The sequence below is a fragment of the Pleurodeles waltl genome, chromosome 7 (genome assembly GCF_031143425.1).
Source record: "Pleurodeles waltl isolate 20211129_DDA chromosome 7, aPleWal1.hap1.20221129, whole genome shotgun sequence".
Taxonomy (NCBI): Eukaryota; Metazoa; Chordata; class Amphibia; order Caudata; family Salamandridae; genus Pleurodeles; species Pleurodeles waltl.
In genome coordinates, this window is record NC_090446.1 from 1,540,019,234 (window position 1) to 1,540,032,788 (window position 13,555).

The 13,555-nt window shown below is 46.5% G+C and overlaps 1 long non-coding RNA gene across 1 annotated transcript in view; it reads left to right on the plus strand.

Annotated features, from left to right (window-relative positions):
- LOC138247466 (uncharacterized) overlaps positions 1-13,555 on the plus strand; it is a 46,257-nt gene that overhangs the window by 19,628 nt on the left and 13,074 nt on the right. The window contains exon 2 of the long non-coding RNA XR_011194513.1: positions 1,587-1,668. This is a non-coding gene — a long non-coding RNA (uncharacterized lncRNA). The remainder of the gene's footprint in view (positions 1-1,586; positions 1,669-13,555) is intronic.

Genomic DNA, 13,555 nt, shown 5'->3' on the forward strand with positions numbered 1-13,555 from the left:
GCAATTGCTCAAGGCTACAAACCAGTTCACTACCTCACTCCACACAGGTACCAGTCATATGCAAATCAGCCTTTGTCCTGTTCCAGTAAGAACTGTTCAACTCAAACTGCAGAGCTAAGCCCTACCTGAACAGGAGCACAAGCAACTCCAGACTGGTGTCAGCCTAATTAATAAATATTAGTGAGGGGCAGCATGCGGCGTGTGGCACTGTGAGAAGGGGACCCACATCTGGACATACAACTCGCTTTAAAACCTCACAGTGAAGAGAACAAAAGAGTGATACATGGATTTCTTGCAAATAGGCTCTGACAGTCACTTGTTTTTCACCCATTATACCACTCTAGACTGCAAATTGCTAAACCTGGACTCCTCTGAACTGTCTGGGGCTGCTTGTGTTTTTGTTAGAATGGGCTTGAGCCAGCAGTTTGGGCTGGTGTTGAAACTTACACATGTACAATTCTACCTAGTTTGTATGAGGAGAGATGCTCATCTTCAAGCATGTGGTCATAGAAACACTGCCTGCCTGTAATATTCTGGATTTGATGAGGGGTTGAAATGTATCATGTGCTGGGATGAAATATACAGTGTCCCTCGGGTTAAAGTTCTTTTATGTTGATAGGTTTGTTGTTACCTCAGTTGAAAGATTCTCTGTTCTGGGTGACAGGTAGGTGTGTCTGTGTGTATGGCTTGTAATGAACCTTTGTTTATCTTGTTTCAAAGGTAGTTTATGATATACATTCAGAGATAGACTGTTCTCTTAGGTTGGAATCCTCATATGTTTGACTATGGATGCTCATTTATGTGAGCCTTAGAGTTCACTAATGTGTGAGGAGACCAAAATAATGCCCCAAATTTTAGGCACTCCAAAATTATATTGTTATTGATGCACACAAATGTAAATGCACAGGCGTTGTCTACAGATATATTCCTGCATGTTCATAGTGTTAGACCTCTGTGCTTCCTTTGTCTATATGTATATGTTATAAGCTGCAGAGTCTGTATGGAATAAGCTGCACAGCCTGTGATTCCACCATGTTTTAAGGTACAGACCATGTGTTCTACAGGATGAAAAGTCTGTGTATACAAATGCGCAGAGTCGGTATGCTCCAAGATGTGGTATGTGTGTTCCAGGATCATGAATCTCTGTTCTCCTCTGCACTCTCCACTGTTGTGTCTTGTACATCACTGTTTCATTATAAGGGACATATGTTGTACCTTGTGCTGTTCTGTGCTGTTGTAACAATGGAGACACATTTCACACTCCAGCATACCTGGTGCTTTCTTGCCCAGCAGTGGTGAGTGACTGAGCCCTGTATGGCATTGGGTGAAGTGTGGAGCCCATGTACTGAGGGGAGTTGAACAGGTCTGCTGTGTATCTGAAAGTGACCTTCATCCAAGTAACATCTTTTAAAAAGCAAATCCACATACAGGATGTTGCATGTTGGCCATTACATAAATTTTCCATCTTCGTATCACTAAACATCCCACTTTTCTTTACTTTAATCTGATAAGAACATCTATAACTCTGTATGAGTGTAAGATTTATCATTCAGAAATCTAACTGAAATATATTTTCTTCCACTTAGGTGTCCAATGTTGTCTGATCTGGAGGTAGCGCCATCGAATCCAAAATGAAGCTTCTGAAGCTGAGCTGTGTTATGATCACAGGTAAACATGCAAAGTTGATCAAGACTTAAGATAAGCCAAGAACATGGAGGTGACATTGTGTAAAGGAATTGAAAAGGGTGAAACATTAGGTCACAAAGCATGGAGGTGTGTGGTAACAGTGACCGTCCCTCAACAATGTGTACAAACAGCATGTTACACTCTTCACATCTGCTGTGTATTTTATGCCATGACATTTTTTCATATGCATTAGTTTTAAGAAAAGTGGTATACCCAAAAGCAGGTTGTAAGGCGTTACGTTTTAGAGTGAAAAAGTCACATTGAAGCCTCCTGGGCTGTTTCCTTTTGTACAGTAACAGTCATTTGTAATAAATATATTTGGAGAGGAGAGGCAACATATCCCAGTCAGGCGTTGCCACTTGTAGGGCATGGGCCCTCCTTACACTCAACAATGACAGTCAACACACTGACATATACAGAATGTATATGAAATGTCCAAAAATCTCTCAAACTGAGACATCTACCGCACATATTCCTTCCCCAAGTGTAATATTTAATCAATGTAAGTTCCCCACATTATTAAGATTCAAGAAAACCCCTGCCTGTGCATTTCAGCTACATAACCTTTGTCTGGGCTTCTGTGAGAACATGAGCAGTGCACCTGTGGGGGGTATAAGACATTATTTGAATAGCCTTGGCTGCACATTACAGGGTGCTTTAGGTTTTCCTTTAAAATCAGAACATACCCTTGATAAAGATTTTGCACAGTGGGGGTTGACTACACAACTTGGCACTACAATCCACAAGATACCGCATTCTATATAGAGAACATTGGGATTTTGTAGTGCAGCACTTCGTGAATACCACAATATCTGCATAGCGAGTTTTCTGAGTTTTGCTTTGCAGTAACAACTTATTCCAGACATGTATGTGGACTGTGATCCTTTTGTGTTCCTTGATTGCTGTGTGTGGCTGCTGCTTATCTAGGTTGTTGCTCTCTTTAGTAACAGAAGCATTCTTGTGTGAGGGTTTGAAGGCTAATAAGACATTTCTTTAGAAACCACTTCTCACTGGTATTGGGTGGGGATCTGTAAGAGGAGCACAAAGAAATCCTGGCCTCTTGTCCCCTTTACCACATGAGATTTCTGCATTAACTGTATTCCCATCAAATTCAAGCACATACAGTCCTGACAAAGATCTAACTCATGAAAATGGCACATGGTAGCACAAGTGACATCACACGCCCAGTTTCACTCACATACTTACACATACACGCACATTTACACTTACACACAACATCTCAAGTAAACATACGCTAGCCTGCAAGCATTCACACAACATACATTTAAAAACATTTTTTTTACTTACCTCAGCTGCCAGGGAAGGTCATATTCCAGCTAATTGTACATCATCATCACCGTGGGGGCTGCGGGGGCCTTTGTTATGCCACTGCGACCCATCCTTTCTCAGCAGGATTGAGCGCCTGTTGTAACTGAACAGTTTCACACAAATGTGGATCATGGACAGCAAATGTTCATTGTGGTAATTGACAGACTCCGGAAGGATCAGGTAAGTCAACTTGAAGTTTATTCTCAGAAGAAACCACCCTCAACAACCAGCGACACATGAGGGGAATCGTTACAACATAAACTGTTTCCTTTCAACTGTTCTTTTACATTCACATTCTATCCCGAATGCCTCCTGGCACCCAGCACTACTAGACGGCTTCACAAGCTCAAAGAGCAGTCGTGTGCCGGTGTTGCGAGCCTGTGTACAGGAGGATATTACATGCATACAACAGGGCTTACCTGCACTACCTAGTGCTTCACTGTAGGAAGCTGGCACGGTGTGTGCTGGGTACTTACACCTTATACCAGGTCCAGGTATCCCCTCTTAGTGAAGTGTAGTCAGTTTCTAGAAGCCAGGATCTCTAGAGGTAGCTGTGGATGAGCAGCCAAGGCTTATCTAGGAGACATGCAAAGCTCATGCAATACCACTGTAGTCACACAGCACTTAGACAAATGAAAGAAAACATGCAGTGTTACAAACATAAAGGTACTTTATTATGGTAACACAGCACCAAAAATACTACAGAGGCAATACTCCCTTAGGAGGTAAGTAATACACTAGTTGTCACAAATAGGCATACGAACAGTTAGAAAACAGTGTAAAGCAATGTAAACAACAACAGAGAATAGTGACCCTGGGGGGAGCACAAACCATATACTAAAAAAATGGAATGCGAGAGTCGAACCCCCACCTAGGTAAGTGAAGTGTGTAGAGGGGAGCTGGGGGTACCAGGAAAAAACAAAGGTACGTATCACAACACCCCCCAGAGACCAGGAAAGCAGGAGTAAATTACTAGAATTTCCCCAAAACACCTACTTAGAAGAAAAGAAGAGAATTGCAAAACCCAGAAATGACTGGAAGAAAAAAACAGTGGATTCCTGAAGAGGAAGTCCTGTGGAAAGAGGGGACCAGGTCCAGAAGACACAATACAGTTTAGTGAGGGAAGGAGCCCCTACCCACCAGGCTGGAGGTTGCATGAGTTGATCAACGGTGAGGAAGGAAAGTCAGCACTGCAGCCCTGGAGTCGGAGTCACATTCCTGGAGGATGCAGGTGATGTCCCACGCTGGAAGGAAGATTGCAGTTGGGTTTGTGTGTCTGGATTCCTCCAACAAGCCTTGGCACAGGCAAACCTTGCAGTTTGCAGTAAATGGTGCTGCTGGGGACCAGTAAGGCCCAGGAGAGCTCAACCCAGGAGGGGGTATAGAGGGAGCTCTCAGTGTCGCGGAGAACCCAAAGAAGCACAGGCAGCACTCACAGGAGTTCCACAAGTTGTGGACACAGAAGGTGCAAATGGAGTCAATGCAGCACTACGAAAAAAGATCCCACACCGCAGGAGAGTCACTCAGGGAGCTGTGTGTTGCAGGAAGGAGTCCTGGGGGTTGGAGCTACACGATGCCTGAAGACTCCTTGCAGAAAGTGCTAACAAGCCTTGGCAGCTGCAAAAGACACAGTGCATGGGGGTACTGTCCTGAATAGGAAGGCAAGTGCTTACCTCGACGCAAGTTGGAGAGCTGGCAGGGAGGACCGACAGGACCACTCCCAACTAACACCTGTGTTACAGGATCCACGCAGCTCAGCAGGGGAGGGGATTCACACAGCCAGTCGTCGTTGCTGTTGGTCCTTGCAGATGCAGGGGAGTGACTCCTTCACTCTAAATGAGATTCCTTCTTCTTTCCTGTGCAGACTGAAGATGGGCTAACCTCAGAGGATGCACAACTGGGGAAATGTTGCAGAAGCTGGAAGGAGCCATGGAAACAATGTTGCAGGTGAAGTCTTCATCTTTGTTGCAGATTGTCGGGTCCTGGAGAGTCCAGATGCAGTTTCTTTGGTCAGAATTCAAAGTAAGGGATGCAGAGGAATCCTGCTGGAATCTTGCAAGCCGAATCTGAGGAACCACACAAAGGAGAGACCCCAAATAGAGGGGTATTGGTCACCTAACTGGGTGATCACCTATCAGGAGGGGGCTCTGATGTCACCTGCCTGGCCTGGCCACTCAGATGCTCCCAGACCTCCCTGCCAACCTTGAATACAAGATGGCAAAACCCAGGGACCTTCTGGAGGAGCTCTGGGCACCACCCATGGAGTGGTGATGGACATGGGAGTGGCCACTTCCCTTTCCATTGTCCAGTTTCATGCCAGAGCAGGGACTGGCGGTCCTTGAACCAGTCCAGACTGGTTTATGCACGGAGGGCACCAAATGTGCCTTTCAAAGCACACCAGTGGCCTGGGAAGGCTACCCCTCCAAAGTCCAATAACACCTATTTCCAAAGGGAGAGGGTGTTACACCCCTCTCCCTAAGGAAATCCTTTGTTCAGCCTTCCTGGGCTTGAGCTGCTCAACCAACAGGAAGGCAGAAACCTGTCTGTAAGGTGGCAGCAGCGGGGGCTGACTGGAAAACCTCAGACATCTGTAGGAGCAATACTGGGGGTCCTCTAAGGAGCCTCAAGAGTGCATGGAATCATACAACTAATACTTGGAAAAGTATTGGGGTATGATTCCAACATTTTTGATACCAAACATGCCTAGGTTCGGAGTTATCATTATGCAGCTGGACATAGGTAGTGACCTATGTCCGGTATGGCGTCCTCGCATTCACAAAGTCCAGGCAAATCGGTCTGGAATTTGTGGGGGTACTTCTGCTAGTGTAGGGGTGCCCTCATACACAGATACATGCACCCTGCCCTCTGAGTTGAGAGGGCCTCCCATAGGGGTGACATAATGACTTGGTGCAGTGACCTATAGTGAAAACGGGTTCATGCATCCAGTTCACGCAGACTGCAATGGCAGGGCTCTGGAACCCTTTGCATGGGCTCCCTATGGACGGCAGAATAACTGCTGCAGCCCATAGCGATCCCCTGGAACCCTACTGCCCTGGCTACCTAGGTAACATATACTAGGGGCTCACATGGGGGCACCAGTATGTCAATTGTGGGATAAAAAGTTACCAGCAACTAAGTTTAAAGGCAAGAGCATAATCACTGGGGTCCTGTTTAGCATGATCCCAGTGAACACAGTCAAACACCCTGACAAACAGGCAAAAAGTGGGGGAATCCATGCTAGAAAGAGGCTACTTTCTTACATTCCCTCCTTCTTAATTGGTAATAAAACACTTTTTCTTACAGAGAACTAAAAAAAGCAGCGTCCAGCATGGCCTGTGGGGAGCAATGATCACACGGGAAAACATTTAAAGTGCTGGAATAGGTAACCGGCTCTGGGAAGGCATCCATGAAGTGTATTGTGTTCAGCATCAGCCTAGTTAATAAACGTCTGTGATGGCTGTTTGCTAGCCAATTAAGGTGCGATTTGATACCAGGCACGCATTTAATCAGACTACGATATGAGACGGTGCACTTTGGGATTCAGTATGATCCTTGTCATTTCCAAACATCTTTGAAAAACAAACTTTAAAAAACTGTTTAAAAGATCATCAATTAATCAAGATTTGTAAAGCCCGACTAATCACCCGACAGGGTATCCAGGCGCTTGCAGGTCTCAGAGAAGCAGTGAAAATTAGGAAAAAGCAATGAGAAGTCACACAAAAACAGCAAAAAAAGCAAGGAGAAAGCAACGAAAATGAGGGAAAACAAGGAAAGGGCACAAATAATGGGAGGAAAAGCAAGGAGAAAGTAGTGAGAATGAGGGACAAGCAAGGAGAAGGTGCAAAAAATCAGGAAAAGCAAGGAGAAAGTAGTGAAGGCAAAGAAAAAGCTAGGAAAATGCACACAAAAAAAGGAGGGAAAAGCCAGAAGAAAGCAGTGAGAACAAGGTAAAAGTAAGAAGGCACACAAAAAAGGGAGAAAATGAAAGGAAACAAATGTGAAAAAATGTGAGAAAAGCAAGGAGAATGTACATAAAAATGGGAAAAGCAAGGCAAAAGCTGTGAAAGTGAGGGAAAAGCAAGATTAAGCCACAGGAAAAAAGGGGGGAAAGGACAGAAAAAGCAGTGAAAAATGAAGGAAAACAAGGAGAAGGCACATAAAAAATGGTTAAAAAACAAGAAGACAGGAGCAGGAGTGATGCAGCAGCACTGGGAGAGCTGGGCCTGGGACCTAATGATAAAAAGCCTCTGGAGTACTAAAAAGCTCTGGTGGAGTTAGTCTGTGGCTGGTCATTTTTATCTAAGCTATCTTCATTGCGTTATCAAGCTTTCACCAATCAAAAAGTAGCATAGGATTAAAAATGGTATCTCTTTTCATCCAAATAGAACACCAAAGAAGGAGCGGTCGCAATCTGATATGTTTGGAGAAGAGTAGAGGTGCATTGAGGGACTGCCAAGAGTTGCCTCAAAAAGCCATTCTGTCTTTTGAATGTCAGCATAATCTCATTCCAATTGTTCTCCTGCACCGTAGAGAACAATCAGCGGTCTTTTTGCTTAATACACCTCCACCTGCTCTTTAAGGGGCTTTGTTAGATGGAGTCAACTGAAAAAGGTTTACTCCATCTAAAGCATTGGTAAGAACCCTACCAAAGATCTTCTCCTTAGCCTTGTACTAGAAAGTGACCAGAACCAGTCTGGCCCATCCCAGGATCAGGAGGGAGAGGAGGGGGGTACCCAGCAAGAATAAGGGTAGGGCCCTGTGGACTCTGGAGAGGTTTCATCCAAAGACCTGTCACCTAACAGGCCATCCAGTGAAGCTGGTAGTGGGAGGGGGTCACACATCAGTAGGGCACCTTTCAGTCCAACAGGCCAGGTAACTAGAGTCCAGCGAGTTAGAGACAGGTCCACTTCTGCCAATTCCCACATTTCCTCGGTGTCTCAGAATTCTCAAGCCTCCCACCCTGAGAATAACACCCTAGATAGGGAACTCAGAAAGCTGAGGTTGGAAGAGGCCAGACTGAAGCTGAGACAGCAACAGTTGGCCTTAGACAGGGAATCTCTAGATGTAGAGAGGGAAAGGCAGAGGTTGGGGTTAGTTCCCCATGGTGGCAGCAGCAGTGTTCTTGATAGTAATCCTGTAAGAGAACAAGATTCTAGGAACCTGCATAAGATAGTCCCCCCTTACAAGGAGGGAGGTGACATTAACAAGTGGTTTGCTGCACTTGAGAGGGTCTGTATGGTACAGTTGGTCCCTCAAATGCAGTGGGCTGCTATCTTGTGGCTATCTTTCACTGGTAAGGGTAGGGATAGGCTCCTTACTGTCAGAGAAAGTGATGCCAATAACTACAAAGTTTTGAAGGATGTACTCTTAGATGGATTTGGCTTAACTACTGAACAATACAGGATAAAGTTCAGAGATACCAGAAAAGAGTCCTCTTAAGACTGGACAGACTTTGTAGACTGTTCAGTGAAGGCCTTGGAGGGATGGTTACATGGCAGTAAGGTGACTGACTATGAAAGCCTGTATAATCTAATCCTGAGAGAGCATATTTTGAATAATTGTGTGTCTGACTTGCTGCATCAGTACTTGGTAGACTCAGATCTGACCTCTCTCCAAGAATTGGGAAAGAAGGCAGACAAATGGGTCAGAACAAGAATGAACAGAAACGTTCATACAGGTGGTGACAAGGATGGCAAGAAGAAGTATGGTAAGTCTTCTGACAAGGGTGGGGACAAAGATAAAAAACATTCTGAGTCTTCATCAGGCCCACAAAAACCCTCTGGGGGTGGTGGGTCCAAATCCTCTTCCCACAATCAAAAGAAGCCATGGTGTTATTTATGTAAAAGTAAATGCCATTGGGCAAGTGATTCCACTTGTCCAAAGAAAAACACCAAGGCTCCCACTACCACAACCCCAACTGCGCCCTCTAGTACCCCTAGTAATAGCTGTGGTGGTGGGAAGTCTTCTACAAATAGCCAATCAAAGGGTGTAGCTGGGCTCACCATTGGCAGTTTATTTGGGGTTGGTCTTGTTAGGGAGACCGCATAGGCTGTTTTAGTCTCTGATGGTGGCATTGATTTTGCCACCTTGGTTGCTTGCCCCCTTAATATGGGTAAGAACAAGCAACTACCCCTAATTAACGGTGTTGAGGTTGAGGCCTACAGGGAGGCAGGAGCCAGTGTAAGGAGGATTGGGAACAACCTTTAAAAGCTCCAAAGCAAGACATTGTGCACTATGTACTTGGCCTAAGATCCAGAATGGCTGAGTACATGAAAAAGGCCAGTAAAAACCTTCAGGCCAGCCAAGAGCTCCAAAAGCAACGGCATGACCAGAAGGCTGTCCTGACCCAGTACCACCCAGGACAGAAGGTGTGGGTATTGGAGCCTGTGGCCCCAAGAGCACTCCAGGGCAAATGGAGTGGACCCCATCTCAATGTTGAAAAGAAGGGTGAGGTCACCTATTTGGTTAACCTAGGCACTGCCAGGAGTCCCCTTAGGGTGCTCCATGTCAATTGCCTGAAACCTTACTATGACAGGGCTGACTTAACCCCACTCATGGCAACTGATGAGGGGCAGGAAGAAGAGAGTGACCCTCTCCCTGACCTCTTCTCCATCACTGAAGCAGATGCCTTAGAGGAGGGAGTGGTGCTTTCAGATTGCCTTACTGGTGCGCATTAGCAGAAGGACAACTGTATAAATCTCCTAGGCCAATTCTCTGACCTCTTCTCACTGATACCAGGTACAACTGCCTGGTGCGAGCACACAATCAACACTGGAGACAGTTTACCTGTCACAAGTAAGATTTATAGGCAGCCTGACCATGTCAGGGACTGCATAAAACAAGAGGTACAGAAAATGTTGGACTTAGTAGTGATTGAGCCTTCAGAGAGCCCTTGGGCTAGCCCAGTGGTGCTTGTCCCAAAACCTCACTGTAAAAATGGTAAAAGAGAAATGAGGTTTTGTGTTGACTACAGAGGTCTCAATCAAATAACCAAAACTGATGCTCACCCTATACCCAGGGCAGATGAGCTAATAGATACACTGGCTTCTGCCAAGTATCTAAGCACTTTTGATTGAACTGCAGGGTTTTGGCAGATTGAATTATCAGAAGATGCTAAACCTAAAACTGCATTTTCCACCATTGGAGGGCGCTATCAGTTCACTGTTATGCCCTTTGGTTTGAAGAATGTGCCTGCCACTTTTCAGAGGTTGGTGAACACAGTCCTGCAAGGTTTGGAAGCTTTTAGTGCAGCATATCTAGATGATATAGCTGGCTTTAGCTCCACCTGGGATAAGCACCTGGTCCACCTATAGAAAGTTTTGGAGGCCCTGCAAAAGGCAGGCCTCACTATCAAGGCCTCAAAGTACCAGATAGGGCAGGGGAAAGTGGTTTATCTGGGCCACCTGGTAGGTGGGGAACAGATTGCACCACTACAGGGGAAGATCCAGACCATTATGTAATGGGCTCCCCCTACACCTCAAACCCAGGTGAGAGCATTCTTAGGCCTCACAGAGTACTATAGGAGGTCCATTAAGAACTATGGCTCCATTGCAGCTCCTCTTAATGACCTCACTAGTACGAAGATGCCTAAAAAGGTATTGTGGACAGCTAGCTGTCAAAAGGCTTTTGATGAGCTCAAACAGACCATGTGCTCTGCACCTGTCCTAAAAAGCCCCTGTTACTCCAAGAGATTCATAGTCCAGACTGCTGCATCTGACTTAGGGGTGGGGGCAGTGCTATCACAGCTTAACACTGAGGGCCAGGATCAACCTGTTGCTTTTATCAGCAGGAGGTTGACCCCTAGAGAAAAGCGTTGGTCTGCCATAGAGAGGGAGGCCTTTGCTGTGGTCTGGGCACTGAAAAAGTTGAGACCATACCTGTTTGGTTCTCACTTTATTGTTCAGACAGACCACAAACCTCTACTATGGCTTAAACAAATGAAAGGTTGAAAACGCTAAATTGTTGAGGTGGTCCATCTCCCTACAGGGAATGGACTGTACAGTGGAACATAGAGCTGGGAGTACCCACTCCAATGCAGATGGACTCTCCAGATATTTCCACTTAGACAATGAAGACTCATCTGGGCAAGGTTAGCCTTATTGTCCCTCGTTTGGGGGGGGTTGTGTAGGAAGGTACCATCTTGCCTGGTATGTTACCCCCATTTTTACTTGTGTGTCAGTTTGTTTTTGCCTGTCTCACTGGGATCCTGCTAGCCAGGACCCCAGTGCTCATAGTTGTGGCCTGAATGTGTGTTCCCTGCGTAGTGCTTAACTGTGTCACTGAGGCTCTGCTAATCAGAACCTCAGTGCTTATGCTCTCTCTGCCTTTAAAATTGTCACTGCAGGCTAGTGGCCATTTTTACCAATTCTCATTGGCACACTGGAACACCCTTATAATTCCCTAGTATATGGTACCTGGGTACCCATGGTATTGGGGTTCCAGGAGATCCCTATGGACTGCAGCATTTCTTTTGCCACCCATAGGGAGCTCAGACAATTCTTACACAGGACTGCCACTGCAGCCTGAGTGAAATAACGTCCACGTTATTTCACAGCCATTTTACACTGCACTTAAGTAACTTATAAGTCACTTATATGTCTAACCCTCACTTAGTGAAGGTTAGGTGCAAAGTTACTAAGTGTGAGGGCACCCTGGCACTAGCCAAGGTACCCCCACATAGTTCAGGGCAATTTCCCTGGACTTTGTGAGTGCGGGACACCATTACAAATGTGCACTACATATAGGTCAATACCTATATGTAGCTTCACAATGGTAACTCTGAATATGGCCATGTAACATGTCGAAGTGTCCAAATCTGGTATATGGGGGGGGGGCAATTCCATGCACCCTGGGGGCCCCACCATGGACCCCCAGTACTGCCAAACCAGCTCTCTGAGGCTTGCATTGCAGCTATAGCTGCTGCCACCTCACAGACAGGGGTTTGCCCTCCTGGGGTCTGGGCAGCCCAGTCCCAGGAAGGCAGAACAAAGCATTTCCTCTGAGAGCAGAGTGTTACACCCTCTCCCTTTGGAAATAGGTGTTACAGGCTGGGGAGGGGTAGCCTCCCCAGCCTCTGGGAACGCTTTGAAGGGCACAGATGGTGCCCTCCTTGCATAAACCAGTCTACACCGGTTCAGGGACCTCTTCTCCTCTGCTCTGGTGGAAACCTGGACAAAGGAAAGGGGAGTGAGCACTCCCCTGTCCATCAGCATCCCAGGGGTGGTGCCCAAAGCTCCTCCAGTGTGTCTCAGACTTCAGCCATCTTGCTTTGCAAGGTGTGGGGGCACTCTGGAGGGCTCTGAGTTCCCAGTGCCAGCAGGTGACATCAGAGACCCCTCCTGATAGGTTCATACTTGATAAGGTAGCCAATCCCCTTCTCAGGGCTATTTAGGGTCTCTCCTGTGGGTTCTCTTGAGATTCTGTTTGCAAGTTTCCTTCAGGAATCCTCTGCAACAACTTCAGACCCTTCTGACCTCGTATCAACCGCAGCCTGCTCCAAGAAATGCTGCAACTGCAACAAAGTGTCTACAAGCGAAGCTTTTCTTCATCAACCTCAGCTCCAAGTCAGCAACTGCAACAGTTTCCATGGTGTGCATGGTCTGGGGACTCCCTGTCTTCATCCTGCACCAGAAGGACCGAAGAAATCTCCCATGGAGTGACGGAGTCACTACACTGCTCCAAGCAGGCACCTGCCAAGGTGATGACCAGTACCCTGGGACTCCTCTCACGGCAACACGCATGCTCCTAAGGACACAGAGGGTGGACATCATCGACATAGACTGTATTGAGGTCCTGCTGATGCAATCTGGAGGAGGTAAGACCTTGCCTTTCCCGAGAATGATGGTACCCCTGTGTATTGTGTCTTCTTCGCATCCTGAGGCCTCTGTGCACTCTTTGGAAAATTCCTTTGTGCATAGCCTGGCCCAGGTCCCCAGCACTCCACCCTGCGATGCTCAACTCACTAAGTTGTTCTCCGGCGGTGTGGGACCTTCTTTTGTTGTGCTGCATCAACTGCATTTTGCACCTCCTTTGAATCTGGATCCTGTGGCTTCTGGGGGTGCTGACTGGCATTCTGAGGGTTCTCTAAAGTGCTGAGAGCTCCCTCTTATTCCTCACATAGAGTGGAGGCCCCCAGGTCCCTCCTGGATCCATCTAGTGCCATTTTGATGCAAAACGCACTTTTGTCGTAGCCAAGGCTTGTTGGAGCCTTCCAACACGAAATCTCGTCTGAAACAATCTTCACACCGTGGGACATCTTTTGCTTTATGCAGGAACCCACAAGCATCTTCCTAGGGTGCATTTCTGTAGTCTTTGACTAACAGGGGACTCTTCTTTTGTGCCCTCTTCTGGGTTGGCAGGGGCTCCTATCCTTCCTGGAACTTCTTTTGACTTCTGGACTTGGTCCCCTTCCTTTACAGATCTTCAGGTCCAGTAGTCCAGCAGTTGTTCTTTGCATACTTGGTTGGCTGCTGCAAAATCCCCAAAACGAGGTGTAGTGTGTCCTAAGGAAACTTGCAGTACTTTACTCCTGCTTTTCTCT